The sequence below is a fragment of the Apus apus genome, chromosome 12 (assembly GCF_020740795.1).
Source record: "Apus apus isolate bApuApu2 chromosome 12, bApuApu2.pri.cur, whole genome shotgun sequence".
NCBI classification, from domain to species: Eukaryota; Metazoa; Chordata; class Aves; order Apodiformes; family Apodidae; genus Apus; species Apus apus.
In genome coordinates, this window is record NC_067293.1 from 4,075,946 (window position 1) to 4,088,207 (window position 12,262).

The 12,262-nt window shown below is 41.7% G+C and overlaps 1 protein-coding gene across 2 annotated transcripts in view; it reads right to left on the reverse strand.

Moving 5' to 3' along the window:
• The window catches only part of HTR2C (5-hydroxytryptamine receptor 2C), a 200,367-nt gene that overhangs the window by 135,350 nt on the left and 52,755 nt on the right, over positions 1 to 12,262 (reverse strand). The window lies entirely within an intron of this gene.

Below are 12,262 nucleotides of genomic sequence, written 5' to 3' on the forward strand. Positions count from 1 at the left end.
AATTTATTTTATGTAAATAAACATTTCAAAATAACTTGGACTAGCAGCTGGAGCTCTGCCATCAGGCATCCCAGAACACAACCACCACTGCTAGGCTGAACATGAGTAGCTGAACCTCAGCATGGAGCAAGAGCTCCCATGAGAGCCAAACAAAACACAGGAGCTGGCACCTCAGCACCTGCCAGGGACACCAAAAATGTTGGATAGATAATAGAAATCTTCCCTAACCAAGACAGAGAGGAAAGTCAGCATTGCTTCTGACATCCCCCCCACCAAAAAACAAACAAACAAACAAAAAATCAAGTACAAACCAGGTGGGGCAGGAGGACAAGAAAAATCACAAATATGCTGTTACTGGAAGGAAAGACCCAAACATCTTGTGAAAAAGGAACTGGGAAAGCAAATCAAGAAAATCTAAAACATCAAAATACCTAAAACAGAAAGAAACATCAAGCTTATGTCACTGAAACACTTCGTAGCTCACAGGCTGATAAACTGGCATTTGGGAGGGTATTTGGTTTATCCCTCTAGCAGTTTAGGACTGATGCCCTCCTGCTTCAGCTGTAAACCCCATTTGCCACCAGAGGACCAAAGACCACACACTGACAGGTGAAGGATATTTGAGTCTGGAAAGCTGAACACAATCTGGGTGAAGGAGATTCTGAACAATGCAGACTGAGAGCCACTTGGGTCCGTAATTTTTCATCTAAATCCTTTGTCAGGGAAAAAGCTTTTCAGCATCCATTCCTTTACAGAAAACTCATTTAATTCAAAATGACAGAAATGAAGTGAAACACCTCCCACTTGAAGAAAGCAAAGGTTAAAGAAAGTTTCAATCTCTGGATATAAAAAGAAGTAGTTCTACCCCATACAGTGACTTAATTCTAAAGAATTAAAAAGTGCTCTACTAGGAAAGACTTACAAAACAGGCTTGCAAACTGAATACCCAGATAATTGCATGCCAGGGAGTCAGGCACATGGCATGAATAACAGGATGGCTGAGAGCTGTTTCAGTTCCAGTTTGCCATTTTTCTTTATCCAAATAGGGGATTGATGAAAGCTACAAACACAGAGAGGATATTTGATAAGTGAGTACTTGTTATGAAAAGATGGCTTAAGATGCAGACGTGGAAGACTCCAATACGCCCCAATCCTCTTACAGAGGGTAATTCCCACAGCCCCTGTGCCCTGAATGTCCCTGTCCCCTCATAAACTCTTCTTGCTTTTGCAACAGATAGATGAGCTCCTAAGAAACAGTCTCCCAGAAATATGAAAAAAAATGATGGCCACAAAGCCTGTGAGAGGCAGGCTGGTGTGTGTAGCTTGTGACATACACAGACACCAGGCAAACATAAGAAGTTATCTACTATAAACATTCAGTAACCAGCCCATTATCAGACACTCTCATCACGATAACAGCCTCCCAGCTGAGACTGCAGCCTTAATATTGGTACCTTGATAGCTTCCTCTAATAACTTTGGCCTAAAAACATAAGCTGCTTTTACATTTTTAATTACGAGTGGATTTTATTCTGGGCCTATAATCTTTTTCCAGCAATTGGATTAATGCAAATAGTGACTTAAAAGAAGAGGAAAAAAAAAATAATCCAGTGAAGGCAAAACTGTCCCAGCAGAGGAGAACCACAGCCACCAAGGAGCCCTGTGCTCCTTGGTGGAGCTTCATCAGCTCTACTAACATCTACAGGACTGAGATGTGGGGGGGTTACATCCCTAGTCCCCTTGGAAAAACACTTGGAAGCAAGCAGAGCTCTCCCAGCACTCTCTGCACTGGATACAGTTTTTTGCAAGCAACAGAAACAATTTTTTAGCATCTCATATCAGGTCTTTATTTGTATTAATGTTGACTCAGGGCAGGCAATGAGACAAGGCCACTGAGCTGATAGCACCATCTAACTCCTGTTATATCCGTTTTTCCATAGCCTAAGAAACTTCTGTTTGTATTTCTTTTTGTTCACAGTGATGTCTCTGCCCACTGTACGCCAAACCTGATGAGGGGACACAGAACAAACTTTGAGTAACTGGAAGAGAGTAGATTTAGATTAGACATTAGGAAGAAATTCTTTACTGTGAGGGTGGTGAGACACTGACACAGGTTGCCCAGGGAAGCTGTTGCTGCCCCATCCCTGGAAGTGTTCAAGGCCAGGTTGGGTGGGGCTCTGAGCAACCTCGTATGGTGAGAAGTGTCCCTGCCCATGGAGCAGGCTGGAACTAGATCATGTTTAAGGTCCCTTCCAACCCAAACCAAGCTTTGCTGGGTCTGTGCGACTCCTGAGCACCTTGCAAGCACAATAAATGAAACAAAGCACTACATATTATAAACACAGCACTGACACAATAAATCCAGTGCAGGAGAGCACCTCTCATCATTCCTGGTTATAGCATGGGTGTGCATGAAGACATGAAGCCCTCAGCCCACTGCATGCCAGCAAGGGCAACGTTGGGTCTAGGGGAGGAAAAGCACCCATACCCAGCAGCTTCAGCCATTTCATTCAGCCTTCTCCCCAGGGTAAAACAAGTGATACTACAAAATATAGTCATTAGTAATCCTATGAAAGGTAAAGCTCCTAAAAATCCCCACTAATAGAAGTAATGCTTTCAGCAGCAACTGGAGCAATACACAGTGCAGCTGCCCTGAGGCAGCTGTTAGCGTTTCCTCCCTGTCACCAAGAACATGTCCCAGTCACCACAACCCTTCCTTCCTTTTCAAATATCTTTTAAGCAGAGTGAAAGAACCAGTTCCTGTTCTTGAATAGGGCTGCAGGTCTAAAAAGCACTTTTTGGCCCATTACAGATTCAGGTTACATTCAGTTGAGAATGGACTTCCATTTTTGCAGCCTCCACAAGTCACTTTACATGCAATATTTGCCCTTGTAACAATTTTTCCCTTTAAATACCTAATTCCTTGTATTTTAGCATTTATGAGCATTACTATTCACACAAACGTCCAGTTTATCAAAAATCACTTAATGAAAAACCTCATCATTTAAAAGTGCCAGTTCATGGCAGAGAAACTATGGAATGTGGCTCTGCATTTGCTGACATTGTCAGGTTACAGGAACTGCCCAGAACAAAACCCAACAGTTAAACTTCTCATGAAACAGCATTTTCAAAATGCTACAATAAATTTATAGGGCTTTTATTGAAAAGAAAACCAGAAGCTTCCATTATGGTTTCCTCTTGTTGCTTTAAAAATAAAGTAACAAAAAATAAAACAACACAAAAACGTTGATACAAGATTTACACCTTTTCCTGTTATAAGAAAAAGGCAATTTTCCCCTCAAACTCTAAGTGATTGAACAAAGCACAGAATGTGCCAAAAAGAAAAAGAAATAACCCACAGGAATGTCAGGAATAGAATATATGAACCTAAAATGATTCATCTTGCTATCAGGGGCCAAAATTAGCTTCCTGTACTATTTATGTCCTGCTAATACATTTCTTTGTGGAGGTCTAGAGAACTGCAATGACCCTGCAAGTTCTTGCCACTGCCTTATTTTCACTGGTGACCTGTATCCACAACATGATTTTTGAACCCCACCTTGTAGAGAAGACTAGCACGTGCACACACCAACGAGCTTTTAAAACCCTACAGCAAAACAAGAATGATCTTCCATTTCTTGCAGGTATTTTATCTCCTTGTCAGGTGCAAATTGAGCTCCATTCTGTCCACATTGCATGCGCTGTGTATGTGACAAATACACACAGCATGTACAATGAGGACACTATAGAGCCAGAGCAGAGAGGTCACAGCAAGTTGCTTCTTAAAGGATAATCACCACCTGGTGGCCCCAGCAGTGCTGGGAACTGGTCTCTACTGGAAGAAGAGCTGATGTAGACAAAAGCAATCCCAAAGACTCAATTGTAGAGGACATTAACCATTTCAAATCTGGTAGGTTGAAGAAAGGGAGTACATCAAAAGGCCTTGAGAGAAGGAAGTGTACAGGAAATAATCCAACTTTAATTGCAGTTTTCAATATATCAGTCTAATGGTGTGTGGTGTTACTGGAAGCCAACAGATTTATCAGGGCATTAAGCAGGAGTTTTAAAAATGGCTGCACTTGCTGCCTATTTTGTTTTTTTTTTTTAAACACTTGCTCTATTACATGGATCTTTAAAAATACATTATTGATAATTGCTAGGAACACTGCAAAGTATGAAAAAATTCTCCCCATCCTGTCAGCTGCAAAGCATTGAAAAACTTTTTGTATAACAATGCTAAAAGTCCACTTTCAGAACTTTGGGCTTCAGGCTTACTATAAAACTTTATTACAGCCCACAGATGTTTTTACAGTTATTGTAACCAGGTATTTATAAAATCACAGTAGAAAAGATGGGCTGAAGACATATTGGCAATCTCTGACAAAAGATCAAAATGCAACAGATACATTAAAGTTTAAAATAAAAAATACCATGAAAATAAGATTAAAAGTAAGGCAATACCCACAACACATTTCCTTCTTCTATCTCTCACTTTGTCACTGACAACATAAGAAAGATGAGATTTTCTACATGCCCTGAGGGCTCTCAGGACTCTTCTTCCCAGCATTAGGGTGGTGGCAGGGTAGTTTCCAAATGAAATGACCCTCATAAAAGAAATATTTTCCAGAAATTTCTTCCCATTAACACTCCCTAGGAAGTCTCCTTTTTTGTCCTAATGGAGAGGGATGTCATACAGAAAGCAGGACACTATTCTTAGCCTCACAGCGTTTTCAAAACCATTCTCTGTTGCCAGCTCCAGTCTTCTCAAATATTACAAGCGCAGGTCAGAAACAAAACAAGGATTCATAAGGTTCTTCACAGGCAATATTAGGTTCTTGCTATTTCCAGAAATCTTTTTTCACAGCATTTTTTGTTTCATCAGTCATTAGGTAAATTAAAAACATACAAGCATATTGATTTCACAAACAAGAAACTTAAGCTAGAGATTTGAATCTTTCTTACCCTTCATTGCAACCTTTTCAGATATTCTTCAAGACACCTTCGAGCTCACTCAGCAGCCTGAATATACAAATTTGAGCCCCCAAACAATAGCACAGCACATCTATTCTCATACTCTTCACTGTAGTCTATATGTACATCTCAACTGAGCCTGTTTCTTGAGAGTCAAGGAGAGCCCGTTACCTGAAACAAGGTCAGCAGTGCAGGAACAAAGGCAGAGCCTGGTTTTGTTATGCGAACACAATCTTGTTCAACAGTTGGTTTAATTCAGTTTTTCTAATAACTGGGAGATTTCTAACTCATATGTTGCTATGGTAGCGTAAGATATAGTATAGCAGTTTCCATGAATCTGGTCAGATTCCAAAATGCAATTATTCTTTTCAAACATTGATTCATGGAATAATAAATAAAGTCAGATCAAAATTCTTCCATTCACACCAAGCAGTAAAAAAGTGCAAGTTTCCTATTCTGGACCTAAAGGAACTGCTTGGCTGTTGTAAAAATAACATTCACTGGACTTTCACCCAATCTCAAATGTACTAGGTGTTCAGGAAAGTAGCTGCCTTCATTGATGTCCTTCAGCAGGTCAGTGAACCATGCCTGTTCTTGGCTCTAAGGCAGTCTCTGCCAGGGGCTACAGAAAATATGAAGTCCAAAATGGAGCCTCCTTTCAGCAGCTGCTGCTCCTTATGGTTACCTACCTGGTCTACATAATGAGAGAACTTACTGCAGAGACAACTGTTAGCAGCATTTACACCTGAGAGCATCTGTCCTGCATGATGCCAAAGTCCCATACAGACTTGTCATGCAATTATAAAAGGTAGTCAATGTTTTATATTAGATCAATTGAGAAGCTGCAAGTCACACTCTTAAAATAAAGGAAAAAATAAAATAAAAAACCCACTATTATCTATAGCATCCATTTCTGTATATCCTTCAGAAAAGGGTCCACAGGCTTATAGTAAAGAGGCTGCAATTTCTGCAAATCAGTGAAACACAGAAGATGATTCAGAGAATGCAGAACTGTTTGCTAGAAGCACAGAACTGATATCCCACCTTGTGGGCCAGCACCAGGAAAGCGGCTCCCTCTTTTTCCCAGGAACCTCTCTCTCATGAATTCCAATTTCTGAACTGCATCTTCATAAAACGCAAATGAGATGGTGTTCTGTTTTACCAGCTCTCTTGGCAGAAAAAGACTGAAATTTATATCAAGTGTAGCTACATGGAGTTACCCAAATATATTCTCCTCATCAAGCTGATACCAGGTCCTATTTGATACCCATTACATTTGAATGAACAAACACAACCACTGAATGCCAGAAGTACATTCAGAGTTTTTAAATTCTCATACCATGAAGCCACTGACAATTTTTTTAAATACTGAATTATGAATCCTTGAACACTTCAGTCTCATGGAGCATAAGATTATGATAAACTCTACAGGTTGGGAGCTAATTTTAAAGGTTACTTGAAAACTTCTCATCTGTTTCCAGAAACTACCAGAAGGGCAGAAATGAGAACAAATCAAGGACTTCAATATCTATTATTCCATCATGTTGCCCTATACAGTATTAGCTTTTCAGTTCTATAATGCCTATGCACATACAGCTTCTAATTTTATAAAAGAGGCAGATCTTCTTATTCTATCTAAGGAGCATATCCATCTACAGGGCAGATTAACCATTCCATTACTCTCAAACCTTTTCATCAATCACACACGATCAGATTGCTAACAGCATTTGGCGCTCAAACAATTGCCTTCTCTGAACAGCTTTATCACTCTTACAGGAACAGAGACCTCCTTTTTCAGTAGAATAAGGAAAAATCTGAAAGACTTCCAGCCCACTGAATAGCAACATGTGCCAAAATATACCTGTTATGTGCCCAGAAGCTCTACTCTGCAAAGTAGAGACTGACCAGCCCAGAACTAGAGATTTTGCACAGTGAGGTTTCTGAGTTTAAACTCCACGTGACAGGGAGCAATTGTACCCAGAGCAACTGGAGAGGGGTCCCTGGGTTGCAGACAGGCCCAAAGTGATATCTCACACCCATACCCCAAACTTGAGCTGCAAGTCAAAGTTCCAGCAGCCCTAAAAAACTAGTAGTGTGAGGGCAAATGTGAAAGGGTCCAAAAAGCCATAAAAAGGCTGAGATCTCTCAGTGGTGAAAGAGGAGATGCAGGGAGAAAAACACAGCCTGGCTGGGGAAAAGTGCCAAAGGCTGCCAGCAAAACCTGGTGATGACCACTGCAAGATGACTTGGGAGTAGTGTTTAGAAAGCCAACAGGAGCTGGTCATTTTGATCTTCTGCTAGTGCAGCGCTGACAGTGACGTGACTTCCCCAGGGTCTTCTGAGCTCACCCTGCCTGATCACTTGGTTAGAGCCAGCACTGTCACTGCACTGTTAATACAACTCCTGCTTTACAGCACCAACCTTCAGACTGGTCCATCTGCTTGAAGCTGCTCATAATTCCTGAACTGAGGAATTAGTTTAAGAGAGGTAGAATTATTAATGAAAACTGGAAAACTAACACAAAACTCAGTATTCTTTCAGGGCACGAATCCAAAGTCTAATAGTTAACATTCCCAAGCACCACTTGAGCCAGCTCCAATTCTACTAATGAGCAGCAACACTCCTTACCCTTTAAAACATTCTGGCAATGAAATCCCCAAATCTGGCTTTGAAGACGAGGTCATGCCCAGCCTGTCACTCACTTTGATGGATACATTTGGTGTCCAAAGCTTAGGGGAGCAGATTTTTCCTCTTTGAACCAGTGCAAGGCTTACTTGGTAGGCTCCACCATGGCATCTGCTCTGGGATGGAGTGCAAGCCAGCTATCCTCCTTAAAGAGAAGTTTAACCATGCCCTGAGGCTGCCCTGTGGCCTTCAACCCCACAGCACTCCATCCATCACCTGGAAGTGGGGATGGGGACACATTTGCACTCTCTCCTCCTTCCAACTTCTGCAGCTCTCTCACCTGCCCACACACCAGGCACTGCCCTCTAGGAGATGCAACTACTCAGAGTAGCCCAACGTTTACTTTTATGAAAACATGTAATTTCACATAGAAAATACTGTCATATCAAATAGAAAGAAAACTGATTATTCTGAATCAATCTGATTTTCTTTCTGCAAAAATATTACGAGTTAACAGGATTTCAGATAACTTCTTTCTCCTCCAAACTCCTGTGCTATCAAGACTTGTTAGAAATTCCACTGAAACCAGGTCCCTAATAGTTTTCATCTTTTTCCTGGGATTTCATCAGACCTAAAACTGTAGCAACTTTTGCATAAATAATTTCATCATACTATGAAGCATCAATTTGAGTTTGCTTCTAAAAATAGACACATATTTAAATGACTTTACATAGCTACCATTCCTATCCAGTCTCCAGCATTTCTATTGCCACTAAAAAGTTTAAAAAAATCACCAGACAAATACAAGCAGCCACTCCTTACAACTTACACTCCTTCCAACAGCATTTTGTTCTTCATACCCAGATTTTGTTTTCTGCAACCAAATTTTTTGATCCAAAATAAAATCAAGAACTTCTCACCAAATGTGACTACAACCAGGGAGCCAACAGGCCTACAACAAAAAGTTTCTTTCAGCTTCACAAACATGCACAGTGGCAGGACCACAGTGTGCTCAACCCCTATCTGAAATCTGGCTTGTGACTCTATCAGAAGTTACTACTCACAAAAAAAAAAAATAAAATCTGTCAGATTCATCACAGCTCATGGATCATAGGCTTTCATGACCCAAAACAAAAAAATTGACAGTACTCTCCATATTCAGTAAAGAAGACAAGGCCTTAATAGACCAGAAGCAGGAAAAAGCAACATCTCCACTCTTCCAGCAGAACCTACATGCCATCTTGTACATGTGGAGGGCAGTCAGATATTAAATGGGCAAAGCAAAACAGCAGAAAACCTAAAACAAAGCTTCACATCCACAATAACCATTCTTTCAGAAAATACACAGCATGACTGTTCTGACAACCAGCCACTCCCAATGTCTGCTGTATTAAAGAAGTCAGGATCTGAGCATCTAGCAGCAGGGAATCTGCTGAGAGAGAGACCATGGCTGTGAAATGTAGCTGAAGAGAACAGTGAAAGCATTGGGGAAGTGCATAATTTTTAAAAAATACATTCCTGCACAACAGGAGAGCCTGAGCATGTTTACACTGAACAACTCAAAATGACAGCAAGCAATGCACAGACAAGTCCATCAAAAATAATTTCTTCAGAGCTTAAGTCACCACACACAGAGGGAGGCCCTGGGCTCGAGCACTCAGTGCCTTTTCCCTAAAGTCACAAAGGCAAGAGTCACCAAACTCTCTGCAACAATGCCCAAGTTTGGTCTTTCCCTTCTCATTGCCAGTCATTATCACCACATTACAGCCAGAGCAACATGGAGATGGGATGGGACACAACAGCTGGAGGAACTGAATGACACTCATCAAGGAAGGAAAGATGGGCAGAGCAGCCACAGCTATGGCCTTGAGCTGAAGTGGATGGAGTATCCTGGCACTCATTGCCATCACACCTTGGTCTGCAGTGCAGCTGCACCCTGAGAGCACAGCATTTGATGGATATCAACTCTAACCCAACATGCCCGCCTGTCAAGCCCAACAGTTCCTGGCTGAACACTAGGACCCTCCATATGCCATGAGGAAAGCTGGTGTCTCAGTGAATCACAGGGTGAGCTGTCCATGCAGAGGAAGGCTTGTGCCCAAAAGCACTGTCTCCCACAGAGCAGCAGCTCTGGCAGCCTTTTGCCATGCTTGCAGGGACACACCAGGATCAGGCAAGCCCAGGCTCCCACCACTTTTCCCAGTGCAGGCTCTTTCCCACCCTGAATCATCACTACAGCACTCTGGTGCACAACTGTCCCATGTCACTTCTGTGAGCCCATGGAGAGGCAGTTATCATTGATGTTAATGTCATCAGGGCCCTCCCACATCACAACATGCAGGATCCCCCCCAGAAGCTATGTGGGCATCATCCATTTTGGAAGTGACTGCTGTGATTTCAGCACAGGGGCTTACTCAGCCACAAGAAAAAGAAACACAAGGCCATCCACAAAAACAAGCTCTGGTTCAGCGAGGAAATAAGAGTTACTAATGGCATTTTTCATGGGTGTTGGTAAAACCATCTTTTACAAGCCAATAACACTCCACAGAGTCTCAGAGTGATACTTCCATAATTCCAGTGAAAAGATGAAAACCTATCAGTACTGATCAAACCAGATCTCTTCAAAACCAGGCACCAAGCAGTTTCACCCTCTCATGGCATTCATATAACTTTACTTTTCACATGACTATTGTTCTATAATTTTCTTCCAAAATTATTTCTAAGTCACAGCTTCCAACTCAAAATATTCTCCACATTTATTTTACCATGTAAATTAACTGAAAAAGTGCACACTTAGCAATAACTTCATTCCTGTAGAGACATAAGGCTTCCCTAGTGGTTGCACAATAGGCAGAACAAAACCCACTCAAGTACAGTAAGCATGAAAGAGCCACCAAACACAATTGCATCCCATACAGTACCCAGGAAATCCAAAGCACTTCACAGAATTTGGGATCTCCCTCCTAAACACACAAGAAAACCAACTCTCACTGCCCACGAGAATCTTGAGCAGAGCCCAGAAAGACTAGAAGGGTCATTCCATCTCCAAAGACACTAAGCATATTATCTCATAAATATGCCTTCTGGAAATGCAAGCATATACTTAGTGGATCAGGAAGGACAGAAAGAAAAGGGACATTCCCAGGATTGCCAAGACATTGCTGCTGGCCTTCTTATGCACCAGAGCATGATTCAAATGAAAGAGACTACCTGGGGCATAAGAGGCTTTCGGATATTCACTGGGGAACAAGTCATCCCAACATCTTTGCAGCAAATCACTATTCAGTTTGGAAAATTAGAATCATCAACATGATAAGAGAGGTGAAAGCAGCAGATTAACTCATAATAGGTTAATAGAGAATGAATGTAAATCAATAATTTGGAGTCACACTGGAAATGGTTAGCTGGGAGGAGGGGATCTTCCAGCTATGGCAATGTCCCTTTTGAATATAAATAATGTCAGCTATGACACAGATGGCTCTATGGTGGGTACATTTTAGCAAAACAAATTATGCATCTTGTACATCACTGTTTGGAATGTTAACTAACAAGGTAGAACAAAGGACTATAATTCAAGTGATCTTTTAATTCTGCCATTTTTTTTCTTTCTAATTTGACTCAGAAGGGAATTATCAAGCAACCTGCTGCCTGTTACATGGCTACACCACTGGAAACATGAAACTGTTTCAGTCAGCTTATCTTGTGAAAAAATACCTTCTCATCACAAACAGAGACTGTCAAAGATGCAGCTTTGTGGCCACAAATAAAAACCAGAACTACACAGAGACAATGTTGAAAGTTACTGTGTTCAAAAGATGTTCAAAACAAAAGGGTTTTTGAAACTCTAGTGGAAAACCACTTTTACAGAAAAAGCTGTGAAAGCACCATTAATGCATTCCTGATTGTCTCCATTTAGTGGTCAGGGCAAACCAACACCCAGAGAACAGAACTGCTCCCAGTTACTCCCCCCTTCATCCCCCCAAGGGAGGATAAAAGGGGAATAAGGACAAGCAACTTAAGGGTTGGAAGTTAAAACCAGAACAGGTTTACTGGAAGAGGGAAGGGATAGTAACAAGTGGGGTGAGGTACAAATACACACAGAAGCCCTTCTTCATGATGGCAAATGTAAGTGTTCAATGGTCGCTTGTGGCAGAGATGGCTCGGGAAGAGGGTCCAGGGCTCTTCCCAGCACCTGATGGGGTTAGATCCTGCTGGGCACTTGTGAGCTGAGGACAAACAGCAGGAGCCTCCCTCCAAACACGAGTGCAGGAAGCAGCAAGGAAGAAGGGAGCAGAAAGGGGGGAGACTTCTGGTCCCCCTAGGTTTTACAGGGTATGGCAGGAAATGGGAAGGAATACTGATCCCTCTGTTCTGGCTTCCAGATCCCTCAGGGTCCTCAACACCCTCTCTCTAGGTCCTCATATTGCTACCATAAAATTAGCCTGAGCCCACTCAACCCATAACACAGATACTAGAGCATGCTTTATTTACCTCACAAGGCATCCCGAACAGAAATACAATGCTCCAAATACATAAAAGTTAATCCTGTACTTCATAGGGAGATGCCTGATAAATCAGATTAGTGAACCAAACAGAGAAGATGGATACACCAAGCGAGACAAAGCTGGAACTGGGCAAACTGTTACTGGATCTGCTCCCAGTGTTCA